We start from the raw sequence: 19,964 nt of genomic DNA on the forward strand, positions 1-19,964 counted from the left end.
ACCTTCAAGGACGTCGTTGAAATATTTCTATGGTGTACGATGCTCCTTCCATGTGGGCGGTCCCTCGGTGGCAAGGCTGGTGGCATTCATCTTCGCCCACTGCACCGTGACATGGGCGAAGGCCATCCGCACACCCTCGATACAGACCGACCGCTTTATAGCATCAAGCCATGGGTAGGCTTCAACCAGCCGCTCCACAATCTCAAAGTCGCTAGTAGGTATTGGTTCGGCTGGCCAAAGATGGACTATGACATCCTTCATGGCTAGTTTGGCCATCCTATGTAGATCGGTCAGCTGTTTCAGCTGATCACTGAGGGGCAAGGGCTGCTCTGACACAAGGTACTGCGACCAGAACAGTTTCTCTATTAAGCTCCCCTCTTCGGCTTGGAAGAAATCCGCAGCATCTGCAACACTTCGGGGCAGATCCACAAACGCTCCTGGAGAACTCCAAATGTGTGTCACAAAGGTATACTTTCTCCTTACGTATTTGCTCTGCATATTAAAAGCCTTACCCACCACGATCTTCTTGGCTTTGCGAATCTGCTGACAGGCACCTTGGGCTTTAACCCGGGCCTCTCCGCACTTTGGAGCGTCGTAGCAAGTTCGGAGTCTCGGTCCAACACCTAGCGCTCCAAGGACTCACATTTTCTTATAGCATCAGTGAGCTCTTGTTGGAATTCATCCAACCTCGCCTCATGCTTTCGACGGGCGGCTCGTTCCTCGTCCAGCTCCTTCTTGGCTTCGGCCAACGCACTCTTGAGGCCTTCAACCTTAGACATGTCAACTATGAGCATAAACATAAAGCTCAGTTAGATAACAAACTGGAACTCATATCAGTTTAGATATGCTTCGGTATAACATACCTTGTTGTGCCTCCAGCTTGTGCTTTAGTTCGGAGACTTTGGCCGCATGCGAGGCTGTTGCCAGCTTTGCAGCCTATTCATCCAAGTAGACATATATATTAGCTCATGTAGAGTATTATTCGATCCTCTATTATGCCTTTCTTCATGAAATGCTGAACAGTGTCTCAGAGGCTACTGTCTATATACAGGTATTCCTTTCGTAAATAACTAAATATATATTACTTCACATACCTCAAAGCCTATTAGAAGGCTGCTATAGGCTTGGTTCAATCTGCTTTTAGCGGACCGAACCTTTTCAACCACCATACCCATAAGGGTATGGTGCTCCTCCACAATGGAAGCACTTTGAGGCACTTCCATCAGAGTGTCTGGCGCCTCTGGATTGATAGAGGACGCTGGTGGAGACGGCACGCCCCCTTCCCTTGAACAAGGCTGCTGGTTCGATTCCTGGGCCGTATGGGTCTCTAGAATAATATTTGGATGCGGGCCAAATTGATCGTTGCCCCCATTGCCGGTCTCCATGGGGGTTGATTTCCACCTCTCTTCGGCAACAGAGGTATTACCCTCCGCCGCCACCTTCACGACCTCCCATACCTCCCCATGACCTGGAGAGGTTCTTTGAGACAACACTTCAGTGTTGTCCTTGGTAGTGGGTGGAGACATCTATGGAGGCGACTCGCTCTCCATCTCGTTCGTCCCTAGCAAGTTCCCAGATGACGATGATCGTTGGGGGAGATCGCGAGCCAGGCTATAATGCACAATTCAGTATGTTAAAATAATACGGCATGAAATCAGATATGTGTATGGTGTCTTCGGATACTTACAATTCAGCCGAGGACTTCGTCCTGGGGTGCCGCTTTGGGGTGGCATCGGCATCCGCTTCGGAATCATCCGAAAGCAAGGGTTTTCCCTTCTTGGCCGCCTCCGCCTCCAGATCTGCGGAAGCCACCTTTTCTTCTTCCCCCCATTGGGGGGAGAATTACTCCCTTCCTCCTCTACATCTTCATCATGGGAGGAGGAGGTCTCGGAGTCTTCGGACATGGCATCCAAAGTACCCTTATGACGGAGGCCACCTCTAGTCTCCTTGCCCTTCTTCTTGGCCTTCTTCTCGGCGCCTGATACAGCGCCAGAACTAGCATCTTGGTCAGCAAGGGGGTAGCATGGTCCTCGAATAGCGGAGCCGGACATTTGATCTGCTCCACTTTCTTTGTCCAGCCCTGTGAGAGTCAGAAAGTTCAATATACTCCCTGTATTTGCAAATAAAAGTTATTATAAAACTTACGAGAGTGGTTGGACGTGCACAGTCAAGGCTGCGGTCTTTGGTTGTCTCTGGCCATGACTTTTGAGTCTTGAAGAGCATCTTCCATATGTCTTCATGCGTTGTGCCGAAGAACCGCTGCAGGGTCCGAGGACTGGACGGGTCGAATTCCCACATATGTTGAGTCCGGCGCTGACAAGGGAGAATCCGATGAAAAAGCATCACCTGGATCATGCTGGCGAGGCTGGTGTTCTTGTTTATCATGCCCTTGATGCAGCTCTCCAGCATCGTCACCTTGTCAGGCGATTCCCAATCTAGGCCCTTATTGAGCCAGGATGTAAGCCACATCGGGGGCCCGGATTTGAACTCAGGGGCGGCGTCCCATGTGGCATCGTGGGGTTCCGTGATATAGAACCACCCCTGCTACAATCCTTTGATGCTCTCCACAAAGGTCCCCTTTGGCCAGGTGACATTGGGGAGTTTGCTCACCATGGCGCCACCGCACTCCGCGTGTTGTCCCTCGACCACCTTTGGCTTCACATTGAAGACCTTGATCCATAGGCCGAAATGGGGAGGGACGCAAAGGAATGCCTCGCACACGATGATAAATGCCGAAAGGTTGATTAAGGAATTTGGGGCTAGATCATGAAAATCTAGCCCGTAGTAGAACATGAGACCGCAGACGGAAGGATGAAGGGGAAACCCTAGTCTGTAGAGGAAATGGGGGATGAACACTACCCTTTCATTAGGCTCCGGAGTGAGAATGATCTGCTTTTTGGCAGGGAGCCGATTGACTATGTCCATGGCCAGATACCCAGCTTCCCGGAGCTCCTTGATGTTATCCTCTGTAATAGAGGAGGCCATCCACTTGCCCTGCGCTCCAGATCCGGACATGGCTAGGAGTGTTTGGTGGCGATGGAAAGGATTGAGACTTGGGCGCTGGAGCTTGAATGGCGGATAGGCTGAGGAGGAGGAAGGCGTGGGGTAAAAATATGGATCTTTGTCTTCTTATAAAGGCAGTGGATATCAAGCGTCCCCTCTGGAGCCTTAAATCTTGCCTATTCCCAATGGGACGTGTGAATGGCATGGTTGGATTACCCAAACCCATGTTAATGAGAATCCCGTGATAAGGGGACACGATCTCTGCTTTGACAAGATGTGTCGATGGTCGTGCCTCGAAATGTGAAACGGGGATGTAAAATGGTTGAGAATGCTAACAAGGTCAGGACGTAATGCCTCGCCGAAAAATCACCTATGGACATGACTTATTTCGTTTTGAATATTTTTGCCCTTACAGCTTAAGGCTGTAATTGTTAAATAAGGCTGGATACAGTTGTTTTGCATGGAGGACTGTGTTGGAGTATTCGGAGAAGGAACCTTCCTTGCAATGCCGAAGACAATCTGCATGCCGAATACATCGCCATTGAAGCCCGGTTCAGGGGCTACTGAGGGAGTTCTAGACTATGGGGTCCTCGGGGAGTCAGCCTATGTGACATGGGCCGGGCTGATGGGCCGTGAAGATAAAAGATAGGAGGACCTCCCCCGTGTCTGGATGGGACTTCCCTTTGCGTGGATGGCAAGCTTGGTGTTCGGATCATGTACCTTCCTTTCTCCGTAACTGACTTTGTACAACTCTAGATCCCTCTCGTGTCTATATAAACTAGAGGGTTTAGTCCATAGGGGCAATCACAATCATACAGGCTAGACATTTAGGGTTTAGCTATTATGATCTCGAGGTAGATCAACTCTTGTAACACCTATACTCATCCAATTAAATCAAGCAGGAAGTAGGGTATTTCCTCCATTAAGAGGGCCCAAACCTGGGTAAACATCGTGTCCCATGCCTCCTTGTTACCTTCGATCCTTAGACGCACAGTTTGGGACCCCCTACCCGAGATCTGCCGGTTTTGACACCGAGAGCGCCCTCCACCCTTTTGGCCACCTCGTGGATCCTCTGACTCCATCAACAAGTCTCCTGGTTTGCTTCTGGTCCAAGAAAGATCATCACGAAAGTTTTATTCTGTTTGGACTCTGTTTGGTATTCCTTTTCTGCGAAACTCAAAAACAGGCAAAAAAACAAAAACAGGCATTGGGCTCTAGGTTAATAGGTTAGTCCCAAAAATAATATAAAATAGCATATAAATGCATATAAAATATCCAAAACCGACAATATAATAGCATGGAACAATAAAAAAATTATAGATACATTGGAGACGTATCAGGGAGGCGCCTTCCCACTTGGGCCTTTGTGGCCCAAGTTGCCTTCCACCTCTTGGCCTTTTTAGGCCCATTGATATTAAATTAAATATAAAATTGTTCTAAATACTTTCATACCATTATTTATATAATTTAAGATCCTTGGAAATATTTTCCACCTATATATAATTGTTTGTAATATCATGTATTAGCCGATATTCACTGAAACCCTTGTGGTGACCCGAAACACTTAAGGATTCTCTCGGAGCTATTCTGAATATTAATGAAACAACTCCGCAAATATATATTATCATCACTCCCATCCTACTAACACTCAGCTGATCATGATTGCCTTAGGCTTCTGACCTCGTAGGTTCGGTAACTCATAACATGAACGAAACCTTTCGTTCAATGACCTATAGCAGGACCGTGGACGTCCATATCGATCCCTATGAGTGCATGAATGATACCCGAGTGAACCTATGGTTATCATGCAATGTTCCCTTTGCTTCGTGATACTTCACAAAACCCGGGATGCATCGGTATACTCATGAGTTATCACTATGCTCACTATACCAAAATCCTCGTTACAGGTTTTGTTCTTCTTTCTCGTATTGTGTTTCTGCATCCCCGTGACATAGTCACCTGTGTTTGGCTAGATGATGATGGATGCCATCACACCTAGAGATCCCTAAGAATATATCCCCATCATCAGAGGAGCAAATCCCACTCTTGAGCTATCCGGTCACTTGTCAAACTTTTCGATGAGCCTGTAAGTTGTCGTTATGATCATCGTGTTATAGGTGATGTTTGAGCAACCCCAAAATCCACCGTACGGTAAGAAGTGACCATGATACTCTCATGGTCCAAGGAGAAAAATCACACGTTAACAGGCCGTGTTATTACAATTGATTATAGATGATATTATCTCAATTCATAACAAGCAAGATTGGTTCAATTCAATATGGTCGGTCTTCCAACGTCATAATCTCATTGTTGTTTTAGGACTACCGTTAGTTAATGATGTCCTAAGATCCGGAAAAACGTGATCACCAACAATACTTGAGCTATTCTTAGAGGCGAGATTAGGAACCTTTATTTTATCTATTTATCGTTTCACACATGCATATGAGTTTTCCACTAAATCACATATTCCAGGGTCATAGAAGTTGTAGCATGAAATATAAACCCTTAATTATGAATACGGAAACATAATAATACGATATTATTGCCTCTAGGGCATATTTCCAACAAAAATTTCAGCCTGATAAAAGTTACGGACCTCCGGCTATTTAAGAAACGGTGCTCGGTCGCAGAAACAGTAAACTGGCAAGAAAACCTAGAGAAAAGAGAGGGGAGATCAAATCTTGGAGGGTCTCCTGCCCTCCAGGAGCCATGTCAGCCAAGCACCACAGGGGGAATCCTTCTCCTATCTAGGGGGAAGGCCTAGCAAGAAGAAGGAGGGGTCTCCCCCCTCTCTCCTGGTGGTGATGGAGCGCCGCCGAGGGAACCATCATGACAATGATCCACTCCAACAACTTCGCCGCCATCATCAACAACTTTCTCCCGCTCTATCCAGCGGTGTAATCTCTCTCACCTCACTATAAATATCTACTTGAACATGGTGCTCTATGATATATGTCATTATCCAACGATGTGTTGCACCTCTATTATGTTTGAGTGGTTTCTTTTGTCCTCTGGGCTAATTGTGGTATGGTATGGTTGATATGAGTTGTATGTTATTATGGTATTGTCTTATGGTGTGTGACATCAGCGCAAATGTGTGGGGCTCCCATTGTATGTGTTGTCGTATGTTAATGATTTGCTTATAGTGGATTGCAGGAGTGGCTGAAACCTAAACCCGAGTTTGTGAGTTGTTGCATAATTAAAGGGGACTTTTAACTTAATGCTATGGTTGGGTTTTACCTTAATGAATCTTCAGTATTTGTGGATGCTTGCTAGAGTTACAATCATAAGAACATATGATCCACGTATGAAAAGTGTGTTAGCTTAGGCCTCTCTGTCAAAAGTATGCATGATGAGCACGTTTCATATCCAATTTCCTAGGGACAATCCTTTTCTTATTGTTCTTCCAAAAAACCCTACTTAATTGTTCTCATTATATTCATGCAAAGCTATATTGTTATTCATGCAAAGTAGTTTTATTTCTTGTTCTAGGTAAAGTAAACATTAGTTTGCGTAGAGTTGTACTGGTGGTCAATAGAAGTTGAGAGAATATCAATTCTACCTTTAGTTCTTCGATGGGTTTGACACTCTTATCGAAAGGCCTACAACTGATCCCCTACACTTGAGGGTATCCGCTTCTGGTCGTCATTTGGTTGCACATGTTCCAGCTATTCTTCATCATCGGTTCATCAACAATGTTGGGAAGCATAGTAGAAAACAAAAAATGACATCTACACACACCCAAGTTCAATATGAAGATGTATAACGGGTTGGGATCACGATCGTTACCGTCACCGAGTTGCAGCGAAAGAACAACTTGTCGGTGTAGATCGTACTTGGAGTCCCTCGAACTATGGATGAACAATCTCGTGAACCGCCCACAAACAACCCCTCGGACCAAAGACTGAAAGCATGACTTTTGTGGCACCCCGGCTCAGAGCGATCGGTTTACCTTGCATTGCCAACCCAGAGATCATATCTTCTGGCAACACACAACATCTTGGTATAGAAATCACCACTTTATTGAAACTAGTGGAAGCATAGTGTTACATTGCATCTAGTAGTGAGGCCAAGCGGCACACTCGGTGCGGCTGAACAATATGTACATTATTTAGTGAACATAAAGGGTCCTCAAGCACGACATCTACACGGCAGCGGAATAACGATGTAGCGGGACTCCATAGCACAGGGACACCAATGAGGACACGGTCTAGACACGATAGCACTCTGATCCAGTTAGACTTCCAGAAATCTGGCATAACACGCCAGGTTAGTATATTGAATGTACTTGCAAGCTCACAACAAGCCAAACCATAATGGCAAACAACATCATGACATTTAATTAAGTTCATGCAAGTATCAAAATGCTACTCATGTAGTGACCAAACTTGTGCATCGAGTTACTCGGACTCCCTTACCAACAGGTTGCCTCGCAACCGAATAGTGATCACGACGAACCACGAACAGAACCATACTTGGTTCAACAGGTTACCTCGTAACCAAACAGTGATCTCTCTCGGATCACAAGTAATACCAAAACAGTCAGTCTCACTGACATCATCCTAACTTAAAAGTGCAATGCAAATAACTTAGTGTGCAAGATTATTTATGAAAGTTGATCCATGGTGTGACTTACTTACGAACTGGGCCCTTATCCGCGGGCGTGGCTATCGATAGATTAATACACTCTGTAGAGGTAGCACACTTTACCCACACCACGGAACCCGTGGCCTCGCACTCCCATTCGGGTGGACCAACGGCATTCCAACAGAACCCTCCCATTGCCATGACACTCTTACGGCCACTCCGACCAACTCCCTTCTGGGATCAGTCCTGGGTGACCGAGCCTACCAAAGGCAAAACTACCACCGTCGTGGCAAATAAATAGTCGCAAACGGGGACACGGTACCATAACAACAACAGGTCCACAAGGTTATGTCTGCTTACCGGGCCAGGGTAACGCACGCCCATAACCTTCCCTAGTTGGAGGTACCGACAAGAGGCATGACAATGGAACAACTACGGCCTCCACATACTAAGGCAAATGTGGTTGCACTTGGCAGACCGATTCAGTGGCACCATGACCCGACCAACTTTAAGTTCCAGTTCAATTATCATCAGGTTTAACTTGAAAATAAAAATGCCCGAGTCACAATATGCCATGCTCATGCAACCATGTATCATGCATCATATATCACTTAATAGTAACAGATCAACCTCATTCAAAGTTCTACTTGCACAAACTCAGCTTGCAACATTTTTGGTCCTTTCTTACTAGTTATTTCTACTCATTACTTTAGTTGGTATTTATCAAATAAACTCATTTTTCACATAGCAAAAATAATACTCATGCTCATAGTACCATAGTCATGACAAAATTTACTTAGATTAACTACTCAAGCTATAACTCACTAGTTCAAGCATTGATTTCTGTTAACTAAGCATTTTGATCATGACAAACTAAATAACACAAGCATCATTTTTTAATACTATATGCAATGAATATCATATAAATTCAAGTAGAAAATCATGAATATTGCAAAGATACTATGATCATGTTGTTGTTGTTGCCTTAGTGCAGAGGAGCTTCACACTCCTCGTGGAAGCCTTCAACACAAGCTTCACCTTCTTAAAATAAATCAAATGAGAAAAAGACAATATCAAGAACACTTCTGAAAATCACCAAAAATTCTAGGCAGCAAGGAAAATTCCCATCTTGGGTGTGCTGCTAGGATTTTCTAGTAAGAACATAATGCAAAAAGAAACAACTCATGTGGACTTGTAGAATAAAAGTTACAGCTAGTCAAAGTTCTGGTCAAATTTGAACTAAATTTGAATTAAAAAGAAAAAATAGGGGGGTGACGTCGAAGGCGTAAAACGCCAGGGCGCCACCACTCATACCGCTTCGGGCGCGGCTTGAGTGGTTGACAGCAGGTCCCATGTGTCAGGCCGGAGGGGGGAGAGAGAGAAATAGAGGCGGATGGTGCGGTGACGGTGCTTTCTTCGGCCAGAAGTGCCCGACGACGAGATCTAGAGGGATAGGATTGAAAAGGAGGTGGAGATGCACCTGCCCGTACCCGTAGCGTGGCTAGGGATGGCCGGCCGGGGTCAGAACAGAGCTCTCCAATAGCAGCAGCAGGCGGGGCTCGTCGGAGATGGTGGTTCCGGTGATGCAGGGCCAGTCCAGCAGCTCTAACAGCACGAGCACGCACCAGTGGATCACCACGAACACGCCGGAGGGGTCATTTGAGCTCGAGCGGCTCTGGAGCGGGTGGGGGCAGAGGAGGGGAATCGCTAGGGAGCTCGTGGCGGGGACGGCGGCCAGAGGCCTGCCCCGTCGGGCTGCGGCGCTCTACGGGTGTTTGGAGGTGTGATGAGTGTGTTTGAGGAGAGGAACAAGCTCGGGGGAGATCTATGTATAGCCGAGTCCGAGGCGGGGATCGAGAGCTCGCCGGATTTCTCTGGAGCCTCGCCCGGCGATGAATGGTGTCAGTGAGAGAGGGGAAAGATGTCGGAGGTCACGCTGGAGCAGTAGGCGAGCTGTGACGAGCACAGGAGCGCGGTACGTGACGAGCACACAGGCACGGGCGTACTGTTGCATTGGTCGCGCTGTTCCCGTGCTCGCTGCGGCAAGCTTCGGCGTCAGCGAGGGCTAGTGTGCTGTTAAGGTGGCTCAAACCAAGATGGTGGCATGGTTTGGCACGGTTTTGTAGCGAGGGCAGCGAGCACGCATGAAACAGAGGCGTTGGCGCAACGTAAAGCGCGTCGGACACATGCCAGCCACCTTGGACGAACGTGGTCATCGCGTGAACTATGGCATTAGGCTGAGATAAGCCCAAATAACATGTCTGGCATCTAGGTCTTAGTGGTTTTAGTTGTTTTGCACATTTGGTTGGATCACAGGTGCACTCTGGGAGTGGCTATCTTCCTGGCAAGTTTCTAGACAGAAACTTGTGAGCTTAAGTGAGAAAAATCTAGTGGGAGTTAAGGGTTGTGCTTTGGGGTTTAGTGATCTCTTAGGAAGGTAATCAAGCTCAGAAAAGATCAGCCCCAAAAGATCAAGCAAAAATATACTTGTTGTGCAAAGTGATCATTGTGTCTAGAACAGAAATGATTTTCTGTAGGAAAAATATTACAAAAAGCTAGGCAATATTTTTTCTCAGGAAGGTTCCCTTGGGTCCAAAGAATATTTGTGAATTTATTCAAGATTTTTGGAGCAAGAAATCTAGGGGTTGCTTTGGAGCTTTCTTCTCTGAAGTGATTTTCAGGGGGGAAATGAATATTTTTCTTTAATGAAAAATATCCATTGGGCTTTTGTTGGAGTTTTTCAGAGAAGAAAAGGTGAGTTAGAGGTGGGTCACTTGGCTGAAATTCAAGGGTAGGCCCAAGTGTTCAAGTCCATTTGAATTGATTCAAAACACCAAAACCAAAGCAAAAGCTACTCAAAGTTCGGAAAAAAGAGAGAAGGTAAAAACAAGGCTGTCACAAACCTACCCCAGTTAAGATGAATCTCGTCCTCAAGATTCGGTTGCTTGGGAAAACAGTTCTGGGTAGGTTGTCCTTAAAAATTCCTCTCTTTCCCAGGTTGCTTCTTCTTCTGTGTGATGCTCCCACTGGACCTTGTAAAACTTGATCGCTTTGCTGCGTGTAACTCTTTCTGCCTCATCCAAGATTCTGAACGGTCTCTCCTCATAAGTTAAATCCTTGGCAAGCTCAATTTCGGACATATTAGTCATTTTCTCAGGTGGTGAAATACACCTTCTCAGCTGTGACACGTGGAACATGTTGTGTACTTCCGATAATTCTGGTGGCAATTCCAACTAATAAGCAACTATGCCAACTCGTGTCATGACTGGGAATGAACCAATATATCTTGGTGCCAGTTTGCCTCGGGTCTGAAAACTCCCTTCATAGGGGTGACTCGAAGATACACATGTTCACCGGGTTCAAAACTGACTGGTCTATGCTTGGCATCATAATAACTTTTCTATCGTGACTTAGCCAGTTGAAGTCTATCTTGAATTTCCTTGACTTGCTTCTCTGCCTCCAATATCAGGTCGGTACCAAAGATATGTCTGTCTCCGGTTTGAGACCAATTTAAGGGAGTGCAGCACTTACGGCCGTATAATGCTTCAAAGGGTGACATTTTCAGGATGGTTTGAAAACTGTTGTTGTACGAGAATTCTGCATATGGCAAACAATCTTCCCATTTGGGTCCATGGGCTAAGGCACATGCTCGCAGCATATCTTCAAGGATTTGATTCACTCGCTCGGTCTGACCATCTGTTTGTGGATGATAGGTGGTGCTATATTTGAGAGCGGTTCCCAAAGCTTGATGGAGTCGGGACCAAAATGCAGAGGTAAACAATGAACCTTGGTCCGAAGTGATTGTTTTTGGTACTCCATGCAGACTAAAAATCCGAGATACGTACAACTATGCGAGTTGATCAGCGCGGAGGGTGGTGTTGATGGAATAGAGTGAGCCACTTTTGTCGGCGTGTCCACTATGACCCATATAGCATCCTTGCCTCGGTGAGTCTTGGGTAGACCGGTGATAAAGTCCATGCAGACATCATCCCATTTCCATTGTGAGACGGGTAGGGGTTGGAGAAGTCTGGCGGTTTCTTGTGTTCTGCCTTTACTTTGTTGCAGATGTCACAGCAAGCGACAAAATATGTGATGTCCCTTTTCATTCCATCCCACCAAAATATCTGTCGAAGATCTTCGTACATTTTCGTGCTGCCTGGGTGTATCGAATATGAGGATTCATGTGCTTCTGCCAAAATTTTCTTCTTCAAATCTGCTTGCTCAGGTACGCATATCCTTCCTCGGAACCTAAGTGTACCTAGTGCGTACTTTGAGAATCCTGAGTCTTGCCTTCACGCAGAAGTTGGAAATATACTTGCACACTCTCGCTGTTGGCCTGTGCCACATGGATCTCTTCTTCTAGAGTAGGAGTTACTTCCAAAGTATTTGCAAGACCGGCATCAACAATTACCAAGTTTAGCTGAGCAATCTCTTGCAGGAGTTCTGGAGGCAAAGACTCCAGCATGGTGTTTAAGTTGGCAGGCTTGCGACTGAGGGCATCAGTGACCACGTTAGCTTTTCCCGGATGGTAATTTATTCCCAGATCATAGTCCTTGACCAACTCGAGCCATCTTTACTATCGAAGGTTTAAGTCTAGCTGAGTAAAGATATATTTGAGACTCTTATGGTTGGTGAATATTTGACATCTCTTCCCAATGAGATAATGTCTCCAAATCTTTAGAGAGTGCACAACCGCGGCCCGTTCCAAATCATGCGTAGGATAATTTCCTTCATGAGGTCGTAGTTGGCGAGATGCGTAAGCTACCACCTTGCCGTCTTGCATAAGTACGCACCCAATACCTTTTTTGGATATGTCACAATACACATCGAAGCTGCGGTAAATGTCTGGGAGAGTTAGGACTAGTGTTGATGTTAATCTGGTTTTTAGCTCGTTAAAGCTCTGCTCGCAATCCTCGGTCCATTCAGACTTCTTGTATTTCTTGAGGAGTTCTGTCATTGGCTTGGCAATTTTGGAGAATCCTTCAATGAACCGGCGGTAGTATCTGGCTAATCCAACAAAACTCCGGACTTCGGATACTGTCGTGGGTGCTGCCCAATCAAGCACATCTTTTACTTTGTTGGGATCCACTGCAAGACCTTCTGCTGATAGAACATGCCCCATAAATCTGACTTGTTTGAGACAAAACTCACACTTGCTGAATTTTGCATACAACTGATGGTCACGGAGTCTCTATAAGACTGCTCGGAGGTGTTCCTTATGTTCCTCGTCACTTTTAGAGTATATGAGAATATCATCGATGAAAACCACCACAAACTTATCCAAGAATTCCATGAACACCTTATTCATCATATGCATGAAAAAGGCGGGGGCATTTGTGAGACCGAAGGACATCACCGTATATTCGTAAGGACCGTAACGAGTAGTGAACGTGGTCTTAGGAATATCTTCCTTCTTGATCTTCAATTGATGATATCCGGTCCTTAAATCAATCTTGGAAAATACCTTTGCACCACTGAGCTGATCGAACAAATCATCAATCCTTGGTAGTGGGTATTTGTTCTGGATGGTAACATCGTTCAACTGATGGTAGTCTATGCACATTCTGAGACCACCATCTTTCTTGTCCACAAATATTGCAGGTGATCCCCATGGTGAAGAACTTGGGCGGATATATCCTTTTTGCAGCATCTCATCCAACTGCTTCTTTAATGGAAGGCATCCGATAATACTTTTTGTACAATGGTGCAGACACGGGTACAAGATCAATTGCAAACTTAAGCTCTCTATCTGGAGGCATTCCAGGTAGTTCTTCGGGGAATACATCGGGAAATTCACTGACCACCAGAATCAGATCCAATTATTCCGCTACTGTAGTGAAGACCATCTCCCTTTTGGGTAATACCTTTGCAGGCAATAAATTTTATGGTTTGGCCTTCCTGATTTGTCAGGGTGACTTCTCGGCTCAACAATTTATGCATACTTGATACTGAGTCAACCAGTTCATTCCCAAAATGACATCCAACTTGGCAGACTCGATGACTATCACAGTGGTTGGAAAGTGGACTCCCTTGATATCAATTTCCAAATTTTTGCAGACCAGATGGCTTTTGATCATGGAGCCCGAGGATTGAACCAGCATACTTTTTCCCAAAAGCGAGCAAGAAAATTTGTTTTGGGCAACAAAACTCTGAGAAATAAAAGAGTGGGAAGCCCCTAGAGTCAAATAGAATTATTGCAGGTATGTTATTAACGAGAAACATACCAATGATGTCTTCGGGGTTTTCTAGGGCTTCTTCTGCGGAGAGATTATTAACTTGCCCTTAGATGGGCTTCTGGGTATGATATGGCCCCATGTGATTGACTTGCGGTCGGAACGGAGCATTTGACTTCTTGGGACACTGTCTGGCATAATGTCCGGTCAGGCCACAATTAAAGCAGGCGTTGTTGCGCTCATGCTCTTCATGCACAGGGTTGATCACAACATTTTTGACTTGAGTAGTGGTCTTGTTCACATTGTGCTGCCAATTTGGTTTATACTCCACTTGAGTCTGTTGCCAGGTACGGGCCTTCTGAATGGGATGTTCGTCCTTCTTTGGCTCAAATTTGCGCTTGTGGTCATTGTTTGCAGGGCGGTTATCTTGCATAGGCTTGTACTCTCTTTCTGCAATGAGAGTCTTCTTCACCAGAGACTGAAAATATGGAAAGTCGAGAACAGAGAGCAATCCTGAGGTGTTGATTTAATCCTCCAAGGAATCTATCGATCTTTCTTTCTTTTGTGGCCACATCATAAAGGGAATAACAGACCAGATGGTTGAACTTGTGCAAATATTCACTTACTGATAGACTGCCTTGAGTGAGACCAAGAAATTTGCGTTGCTTGACCTTCATGATACCAGCTGGAATATGATACTTGAGAAATTGGTCCTTGAAATTATTCCATGTAATTTCTTCTCCCGCAGGCCACAAAGCTTTAGCAATATCCCACCATATAGCAGCGGCTCCTTCAAGATAGTGGGTAGCAAATGGAACCTTGTCAGCTTCAACAGTGCGAGCAATCTCAAGTTTCTTCGCAATGGTTCGTAACCAATCATCTACTTCCAAAGGGTCAATCACTTGACTGAAACTAGGAGGATTAGTCCTTTGAAAATTTAACATCTTGGAGTGATGTCCATTTGGATTTCCATTCTGTCCAACCATAGCTTGCACACTTTTTAACAACTCAATCAGATCATTATTCCTTCTTTCGTCAAACATTCGCATAATTTGTTCAGTGGAGGGTGGATTTGGCGGTGGAGGCGGTGGTTGCGGGTACGGCTCAAGGGAGTGTCCTGCCTGTCTTGTTGAACGATGAACAGGGACATCCTCACAAGCCTGTGAGCTGTTGCCTCCCCGCGTCATCCTACTGTTTATTTTTTCCAATAAGAGCAACCGAGATGAGAAACATCCAATCATGGAAAGAAAAGCCAGCGACAAACCCGGAAAAGTGAACAAACCGAAAACACAGCGATCGAATAAAAATTTCTAACATAATTATACATAGACTCATACATGAAAGGTAAACATCATGACGGGTGCAACTACTCGCATACATGCGTCATAGCTCATACAACTACATCCATACATCACATGACCACTGCTGATACTCAGACGCTCTAAAACTCTGCTGGTTCTGCTGGGTCCTCTCCTGAGTTAGACCCAGATCCTGAACTGAGGACTCCAACCGAAACCTCCGGGTTGAAGGTAACACGACGACGCTGCCTCGAGGGCTCTCCCTCAGGGGCAGGTGCGGAACGGGAAGGGATCATGGGAGCTGCGGCGGTAGCAAGAAGAGATGTCCACTCAGCAGGAGCACTCTATGGGTTCACGGGCGAGGTGCCCGAGCTAGTCGTGGGGGTAACCGGAGAAACAGGCGAGCTAGAATTGGGCACAATATAAGGAGTAAACCCCATAGAAGGTGGAGTAGGGTAGGATCTAGTGGCGGCTAAAGCAGAACGGGCACGATTCAGCTCTTGAGCCAACTCATGAATCAAAAGATAACTAGCAGTGATATATCGAGAAAGGTGGCTAGTGTCACTATCAAACGTCGGATCAACGGAATGAAAGCGAATACGACCATCATCGTGCAGGGATGGGTAGAAACGAAAACTTGGGTGGTTCTGCATCCGAGCCTCAGCATAGCGTAACTGAACAAGAATCTCGAACGCAACATACTGGACGGCCTGAGAGGTACGAGTGTAAGAACCCGCTGACGAACTGGTGCGTAGAGTAACCACGGCGTGACACTCATACACGGAGTCAGCTAGACGCTCCCGGTACACCCGATATGTTGGGTCATCATCGTGAGAGTACAATCGACGCCACACGCTGAGGAGATGCGAAAAAGTGTAGGGCATCAGCTGTAACTGGCATGGATACAGCACCGGAGCCATCTACACTCACAACCATTAACAGGTTAGAAATAACAATAAGTCAAATGCATGCAATGCAGTGTAGCATCCAGATGCAAATTCTAACAGCACTCAATTAGCAACTAACTAACGTTTACTTCACGTGTCGGGGGTCTAGCATGTCCTACAGTCAGCACGGCTCTGATACTAAGTGTTGTGGCACCCTGGCTCAGAGTGACTAGTTTACCTTGCATTGCCAACCTAGAGATCATGTCTTCTGGCAACACACAACATCTTGGTACAGAAATCACCACTTTATGGAAACTATCGGAAGCATAGTGTTACATTACATCATGTAGCGAGGCCAAGCGACACACTCGGTGTGGCTGAACAATATGTACATTATTTAGTGAACATAAAGGGGCCTCGAGCACGACATCTACACGGCAGCGGAATAATGATGTAGCGGGACTCCATAGCACAGGGACACCGATGTGGACACGGTCTAGACACGACAGCACTCTGATCCAGCTAGACTTCCTAAAATCTGGCATAACACGCCAGGTCAGTACATTGAATGTACTTGCAAGCTCACAACAAGCCAAACCATAATGGCAAACAACATCATGAAATTTAAGCAAATTCAATGCAAGTATCAAAATGATACTCATGCAGTGATGAAACTTGTGCATTGAGTCACTCGAACTCTCTTACCAACAGGTTGCCTCGCAACCGAACAATGATAATGACGGACCACGAACGGAACCACACTTGGTTCAACAGGTTACCTCATAACCAAACAGTGATCACTCCCGGATCACAAGTAATACCACAACAGTCAGTCTCACTGACATCATCATAAGTCAACAGTGCAATGCAAATAACTTAGTGTGCAAGATTATTTATAAAAGTTGATCCATGGTGCGACTTACTTATGAACCGGGCCCTTATCCGCGGGCGCGTCTATCGATATATTAATACACTCTGTAGAGGTAGCACACTTTACCCACACCACGAAACCCATGGCCTCGCACTCCCATTCGGGTGGACCAACGACATTCCGATAGAACCCTCCCATTGCCATGACACTCTGACGGCCACTCCGACCAACTCCCTTCTGGGATCAGTCCTAGGTGACCGAGCCTACCAAAGGCAAAACTACCATCGTCGTGGCAAATAAACAGTCCCAAACGGGGACACGGTACCATAACAACAACGGGTCCACAAGGTTATGTCTGCTTACCGGGCCAGGGTAACGCACACCCATAACCTTCCCTAGTTAGAGGTACCTATAAGAGGCATGACAACGGAACCAATACGGCCTCCCCATACTAAGGCAAATGTGGTTGCACTTGGCAGCCCGATTCAGTGGCACCATGACCCAACCAACTTTAAGTTCAAGTTGAATTATCATCAGGTTTAACTTGAAAATAAAAATGCCCGAGTCACAATATGCCATGCTCATGCAACCATGTATCATGCATCATATATCACTTAACAGTAACAGATCAACCTCATTCATAGTTCTACTTGCACAAACTCAACTTGCAACATTTCTGGTCCTTTCTTACTGGTTATTTCTACTCATTACTTTAGTTGGTATTTATCAAATAAAACTCATTTTTCACATAGCAAAAATAATACTCATGCTCATAGTACCATAGTCATGACAAAATTTACTTAGATTAACTACTCAAGCTATAACTCACTAGTTCAAGCATTCATTTCTGTTAACTAAGCATTTTGATCATGACAAACTAAATAACACAAGCATCATTTTTTTAATACTATATGCAATGAATATCATACAAATTCAAGTAGAAAATCATGAATATTGCAAAGACACCATGATCATGTTGTTGTGGTTGCCTTAGTGCAGAGGAACTTCACACTCCTCCTGGAAGCCTTCAAGACAAGCTTCACCTTCTTAAAATAAATTAAATGAGAAAAATAAAATATCAAGAACACTTCTAAAAATCACCAAAAAATCTAGGCAGCAAGGAAAATTCCCATCTTGGGTGTTCTGCTAGTATTTTCCAGTACGAACATAATGCAAAAAGAATCAACTCATTTGGACTTGTAGAATAAAAGTTACAGCTAGTCAAAGTTCTGGTCGAATTTGAACTAAATTTGAATTAAAAAGAAAAACTAGGGGGTGACGTCAAAGGCGTAAAACGCCAGGGCGCCACCACTCATACCGCTTCGGGTGCGGCTTGAGTGGTTGACAGCAGGTCCCAGGTGTCATGCCGGAGGGAGGGAGAGAGAGAAACAGAGGCGGATGGTGCGGTGACGGCGCTTTCTCCAGCGATAAGTGCCCGACAATGAGATCTAGAGGGATAGGGTTGAAAAGGAGGTGGAGATGCACCTGCCTGTTCCTGTTGCGTGGCTAGGGGTGGCCGGACGGGGTCAGAACAGAGCTCTCCAACAGCAGCAGTAGGCGGGGCTCGTCGGAGATGGTGGTTCCGGCGATGCAGGGCCAGTCCAGCAGCTCCAACAGCACCAACACGCACTAGTGGATCACCACGAACATGCCGGAGGGGTCAGTTGAGCTCGAGCGGCTCTGGAGCGGGTGGGGCAGAGGAAGGGATCGCGAGCGAGCTCGGGGCGGGGACGGCGGCCAGAGGCCTGCCCGGCCGGGCTGCGGCACTCTACGGGTGTGTGGAGGTGTGATGAGTGTGTGTGAGGAGAGGAACAAGCTTGGGGGAGTTCTATGTATAGCCGAGGCCGAGGAGGGGATCGAGAGCTCGCCGGAGTTCTCTGGAGCCTCGCCCGGCGATGAATGGCATCAATGAGAGAGGGGAAAGATGTCGGAGGTCATGCGGGAGCAGTAGGCGAGCTAAGACGAGCACAGGAGCGCGGTACGCGGCAAGCACACAGGCACGGGCGTACTGTTGCATTGGTCACGCTGTTCCCGTGCTTGCTGTGGCGAGCTCCGGCATCGGTGAGTGCCAGGGTGCAGTTAAGGTGGCTCAAACGAAGATGGTGGCATGGTTTGGCACGGTTTTGCAGCGAGGGCAGCAAGCACGCATGAAACAGAGGCGTTGGCGCAACGTAGAGCGCGTCGGACGCATGCCAGCCACCTTGGACGAACGTGGTCATCGCGTGAACTATGGCATCAGGCTGAGCTAAGCCCAAACAACATGTCTGGCATCTAGGTCTTAGTGGTTTTAGTTGTTCTGCACGTTTGGTTGGATCACAGGTGCACTCTGGGAGTGGCTATCTTCCTGGCAAGTTTCTGGACAAAAACTTGTGAGCTTAATTGAGAAAAATCTAGTGGGAGTTAAGGGTTGTGCGTTGGGGTTTAGTGATCTCTTAGGAAGGTAATCAAGCTCAGAAAAGATCAGCCCCAAAAGATCAAGCAAAAATATACTTGTTGTGCAAAGTGATCATTGTGTCTAGAACAGAAATGATTTTCTGTAGGAAAAATATTACAAAAAGCTATGCAATATTTTTGCTCAGGAAGGTGCCTTAGGGTCCAAAGAATATTTGTGAATTTATTCAGGATTTTTGGAGCAAGAAATCTAGGGGTTGCTTTGGAGCTTTCTTCTCTGAAGTGATTTTCAGGGGGGAAATGAATATTTTTCTTTAATGAAAAATATCCATTGGGTTTTTGTTGGAGTTTTTTAGAGAAGAAAAGGTGAGTTAGAGGTGGATGGGTCACTTGGGTGAAATTCAAGGGTAGGCCCAAGTGTTCAAGTCCATTTGAATTGATTCAAAACACTAAAACCAAAGCAAAAGCTACTCAAAGTTCAGAAAAAGAGAGAAGGCAAAAACAAGGCTGTCACAAACCTACCCCACTTAAGATGAATCTCGTCGGTTGCTTGGGAAAACAGTTCTGGGTAGGTTGTCCTTAAAAATTCCTCTCTTTCCCAGGTTGCTTCTTCTTCTGTGTGATGCTCCCCCTGGACCTTGTAAAACTTGATCGCTTTGCTGTGTGTAACTCTTTCTGCCTCATCCAAGATTCTGAACGGTCTCTCCTCATAAGTTAAATCCTTGGCAAGCTCAATTTCGGACATATTAGTCCT

Source organism: Triticum aestivum, chromosome 2B (assembly GCF_018294505.1).
Source record: "Triticum aestivum cultivar Chinese Spring chromosome 2B, IWGSC CS RefSeq v2.1, whole genome shotgun sequence".
Classification (NCBI taxonomy): Eukaryota; Viridiplantae; Streptophyta; class Magnoliopsida; order Poales; family Poaceae; genus Triticum; species Triticum aestivum.